A 6,000-nucleotide genomic window follows, 5' to 3' on the forward strand; every position below is an offset into this window, starting at 1 on the left:
GGACACAGGTGCAAGTAACCATATGACTAGAGACAAAACCAAGTTTACAACATTGAATGAACCAATTCATGGTTTTGTGAAATTCGGGAACGAATCCAAAGTAAGGATTGAAGGAAAAGGCTCAGTTGTATTCAGGTGCAAAGATGGTGGTCAACGAAGGATGAACGAAGTTTACTACATCCCTGACCTGTGTAGTAATATAATCAGCTTGGGCCAACTAGCTGAGGGTGGAGATGAAATAAGGATCAAAGATCCATTTTTGTGGGTAAAAGATTCAAAGGGGAAGTTGTTGATAAAGGTTAGAAGGTCACCAAATCGCCTCTATAAGATAGAACTGCAGGAAACCAAAGGTGTGCCAAAAATAAAGATTCCCTCGCAACCATGTGAAGGCTGTTTGGTAGGAAAACAAGCAAGAGATCCATTTCCAGCTCAAACGAAATTCAGGGCAAACAAGAAGCTGGAGTTGATCTATGGTGATTTATGTGGGCCAGTTACTCCTCCAACACCCTCCGGTAATAGATATTTTATGCTGATGGTTGATGACTTTAGTAGAGTGATGTGGGTGTACTTCCTGAAGTCCAAAGATGAAGCACTTCAAGTGTTCAAGAACTTTAGAAGCAAGGTAGAAACTGAAGCTGGGGAGAAAGTGAAAGTGTTCAGAACTGACCGTGGAGGAGAGTTCTTATCAAAGGAATTCACGAGGTACTGTGAAGAAACTGGACTGGAGAGACAGTACACGTCCCCCTACTCTCCACAGCAAAATGGAGTGGTAGAGAGACGTAATCGGACTGTACTGGAAATGGCGAGGTGCAACTTAAAGACAATGTCTATGCCCAATGCATTGTGGGGCGAAGCTGTATCATACTCGGTTTATGTCTTGAACAGAGCTCACACGAAAGCCTTGAAGAATATAACACCATATGAAGCATGGTCTGGGAGAAAACCACATATAGCACATCTTAGGGTGTTCGGTTGTGTAGCCCACATGAAAATTGTCAGAGGGCATTTGAAGAAACTTGAAGACAGGAGCATGCTTTTGGTTCATCTTGGAATTGAAAAAGGATCGAAAGCATACAGGCTTTTGGACCCAGATTCCGGGAAAGTCTACGTGAGTCGAGATGTTGTATTCGAAGAAGAACGAAATTGGGTATGGGAGAAAAGTCAAAGGTTCGAAGCGACACCTGGAGTATCTTTTACATTCGAAGGATTTGACTTAGATGATGGTGTTCTTTACGATGATGAAGAATGGGCGCAGGACACACCAGGTCAAGCAACTGGATCGGATCAAGGAAGTGGGTCATTTTTGGCCCAATAGTGAGCAGTCACATATGTCGGGTCACCCACACTCAAACCCTCTGGGTAGTCCGATATCGTCAAATACCCCATATATTCCAGTCGCACATGGTGACCACATTGCGATCGAATCATCATCTCAGGAAACGACTCCGAGCACCGCTTCAAGCTCTACGGGCGGTGGAGCTCCCAAAAGGTTCAGGTCTCTTGCCGATTTGTACGATAACACTCAGGAAATCGATATACCCCCTGAAGAATTGATGCTGATTCAAAACAGTGAAGAACCCACATCATACCTTGAGGCTAGTAAGAAGAAGGAGTGGCGAGAGGCGATGGATGCTGAGCTAGCATCAATCGAAAAAAATAACACCTGGAAGTTGGTCGATCTCCCAAAAAATCGCAAGGCCATCGGATTGAAGTGGGTTTATAAACTGAAGAAGGATCCAAGTGGGAAGATCGTCAAGCATAAAGCAAGAATTGTAGCCAAGGGGTATGTCCAAAGGCATGGAATCGACTATGATGAGGTATTTGCCCCCGTGGCCAGAATTGACACAATTCATCTATTCTTAGCCCTAGCAGGTTCGAATGGTTGGAAGATTCACCACCTGGATGTCAAATCGGCATTCCTAAATGGAAATCTAGAAGAGGAAGTTTACGTGAATCAACCTGATGGCTATCAGAAGAAGGGCGAAACTCATTAGGTGTACAAACTCTCCAAAGCCCTTTACGGGCTCAAACAAGCTCCTAGGGCTTGGAATGCTTGCCTGGACTGACATCTGAAGAACATTGGATTCACAAGGTGTGCCCACGAATATTCTGTCTACATCAAGAGGTATGATGAACATGTCTTGATTGTAGGAGTATATGTAGATCACTTAATTGTCACAGGAAGCTGCCCTAAAAGTATTCAGTTGTTCAAGAAGGAGATGAACTCCAAGTTTGAAATGAGTGATTTGGGACTCTTAACTCACTACTTGGGAATTGAAGTAAGCCAAAAGGAAGATGGGATCACACTAAAACAGGAGTCCTATGCCAAGAATCTGCTTGCCAAAACAGGTATGCAAAACTGTAATCCCACAAGGACTCCCATGGAACACAAGCTGATGCTTAAGAAAGAAGAAGAATCTGAGTTGGTGAATCCCACAGAATATAGAAGTATAGTTGGTGGGTTGCGGTACTTAACTCATACCAGGCCAGATATAACCTTTGCTGTGGGAATTGTAAGTCGGTTCATGGAGAAGCCAACCATGAATCACTTACAAGTAGTGAAAGGCATTTTGAGGTACATAAAGGGCACTCTGAATTTTGGTTTGAAGTACTCAAAAGGAAAGGAAAATGTTACACTAAAAGGGTACACAAACAGTGATCTAGCTAATGATGTCAATGATCGAAGAAGCACAGGAGGGATGTTATTCTACATGAATGAGAACTTGGTTACATGGGCCTCACAAAAGCAAAGGTGTGTGGCACTCTCCACCTGTGAAGCATAATTTATGGCTGCCACCATGGCAGCCTGTCAAGGAATTTGGCTCAAGAGATTACTCAGTGAGATAACCGGACAGATGTTGCCTCCTGTTGAATTGAAGGTTGATAACAAATCTGCACTAGATTTAATGAAAAATCCTGTTTTCCACGGGAGGAGCAAGCACATAGATATCCGGTTCAACTTTATCCGAGAATGTGTTGAGAATGGGGATATTTTGGTCTCCCATGTCTGCAGCAAGGAGCAGAAAGCTGATGTCCTGACCAAGTCACTGGGAAAATTAAAGTTTGAGGTGATGCGAAGTCTCCTTGGAGTAATTAAGGTATGAATTCTGAATTAGGGAGGACAATGTTGGAATAATTCAGATATTAGTTTTGAAATGGTCTTATGTCACATTTTTTATGTGTTGAATAATTTAAGCCATGTTGGCTGATGAAGTCCGAGTCCTAAGCAAGTAGGGGTAGTTGCAGAAATTTTAGCATTTTCTTTGTTTAAATAGATAGCTAGTTGTGAACGTTGATGGATCACTTTCCTTTCAATTTCAGTAAATAAAGTCTCCAAAAGCAGTTTTTGTGCTCTGTTTCTTTTGTTACTGTTTCATTGCTATACTCTTGATAAAAGGCTTGTGAAAAGCCAACAGCTTCCACAAACACCTTCCGATGCCAATCAACATGATGACAGTGAAGAAAAGACCATTCCTGATAAGCTGAAACATGTAAAATATGACATCCCATCCATGAGGATGAGGAGTAGTGCCTGCAACCTTCACATAATGTTGCTCAGCAGCAGCACAAATAAAGTGAGCGGAAGTTATAACAAGCAACACGACCATTAGTAAATGCATTCTGTAAACATATCGCACTTTCTTGAAGCATACCATAATCCAAAACCCTAAAAAACACAAATAAATAAGGGAAAAAATTAAGTAAAGAGACCGCAACTGCGTTAGCCCGGCTGATAAATAGTCTTTGGTAGTGGCGTGATCGATGTTGTAGAGCTTTCTTCGTACATCCATAGTCACGAGGGTTTGACGGTTGCAATTGATGAAGTAGAGAGAGGTAATGTAATGCCTTGATGTTTCCCTATTTATATATATACAAGGTTTCCTAGCTAGGGTATAATACGATGACTTGACCACTAAGCAACATTGATACGATATAAGGAATCTTTTGGGATAATTACAATATCTCTAATAAATAAACAGGACGTCAAACTAAATCCATGCAACATTGATACAATATTTTTAAACTTTTGGGATAATCAACTACAAGAATAACCGCCAATACCAACGACACCTTATTATGCATGATCGAATAGTGCAGAAAGCATTTCTTAATGCGATCAAAATGATTAATTGATGCGGTATTGAACCGCAACAAAAAATATCACATCAAAAAACTACCCTTATTTAAAGGTGCGATTCCAAAACCACACCAAAAAATAGCCAAAACCGCACCAAAAAATAGCAAAAAATAGCCAAAATTACACCAAAAAATAACCAAGACCACCTATCTTCCTGGTTTTAGAACTTTCTACCTATGATTCCATTAACTTCTCTTTCCTCAACTGTAGGTCCATTAGAGGTTCCAATTATTCATTCTTTGATTTTAGTTTCTTAAAAAAGAGTGGTTTCAATCTTTGCAATTTCTTTTTCTCTACCAATTAAAAATATGTTCTTGGGAAATCACATTTCATCGACCTTGTTTTAAATTTCTTTTTCGATAACATCTTAAAACTCACTTTGCAAAAACTAACTAAATACTCGATGATTGAAAGTCACAGAAGCAACATCATAAGTCTTTGGACTATATATATATATATATATATATATATATATATATATATATATATATATATATATATATATATATATATATATATATATATATATATATATAGAGAGAGAGAGAGAGAGAGAGAGAGGTTTATATATAAACCACAATTATTGTCTGAATTTAAGATTAAATGTGGTCCAATCATTTGACAAATGCATTATAGTAATTTAATTAATTAAATTAATTGTTATCTAAATTAAATTTCTATAATTTAGGCAACTAATCAATATTTTTAATTCAAATCCACAGTTTTAGGTCATCTAACACATCACCGTTATGATATTATAATCGATATCAATCCCTACTTCTGCATCGTCGAACCTCATCAACATATGGCTCACTCCTTTGAAGTTGTCGTTCATATTCTTTTTTTTTTTTTTTTGAAGAGCTAAGCTATCGTCCAGAGGCTATTAATACCAGAAACAAAGATTGAGATTTCACATGCCATATTTGTGTGTTAAAAAATAGGTTAGATGTCTACTTAATACTAATTCATTAAAAAAACTATGACAGAATGGGATATCAAGTGATATATTCTCAAAGAATTCATCAGATTAATTCTTATAGAATATGTCGTACTTACTCTTAAAAAAATATAATAGCTTTATTCTAAAAAAATGCATAATTAATCTTAGTGAATACAAAACTTTTAGCAAATGCTTTTTTTGAAAGCCAATTCAGTTGTATGTTATAGTGAGTTCAATGAATGATATTCTCTAAGAATTGTATTAAATATGAGATTTAAATTAAATTCTATGAGAATTCATGGTACATGGAAGAATACGAGATAATTGAATGCATATTCTTTAAGAACAATATTAAATATGATATGTATGTTATCAAATCAATGTGTTTTACTAAACTATGAACTCTATTCATTTTAAACAAACATTGTTACAGAATACGCCATAATGAAAATAAAATTTGGAACTTTGAATTTTATTTTCCCCTGAATTCTTTTAGAATATTAGACATATATTCACATTACATGATACTGGGAATAAAAAATGTTATGAAACCAAACTTCTTTAAGAATTAATGTTATGTAGAAAATTCATCCGTTACATACATGTAAATCATATATATCTTATTTTTTAGTTTTAAGAGTGTTGGATTGACTATCCTTCTATTAATTAGTTTGACTTACTTCCTAAAATATATGTATTTTTATTTTTTATTTTTTAATTAAATTTCATATTTGTCTTTATAGTTATTAAATGTAATTATAGACTAATTGCTATTCCATGTTGATACTATATACCCTAAGATTACAAATCATTCATTTGTTCTTAATCTAATGGCCAAAATTTAATCATACGTTCACATAATATTTGTAATTCACATTTCATCCTAATTCTATATATATATATATATATATATATATATATA

This window comes from Lactuca saligna, chromosome 8, assembly GCF_052625555.1.
Source record: "Lactuca saligna cultivar CGN05327 chromosome 8, ASM5262555v1, whole genome shotgun sequence".
NCBI lineage: Eukaryota > Viridiplantae > Streptophyta > Magnoliopsida > Asterales > Asteraceae > Lactuca > Lactuca saligna.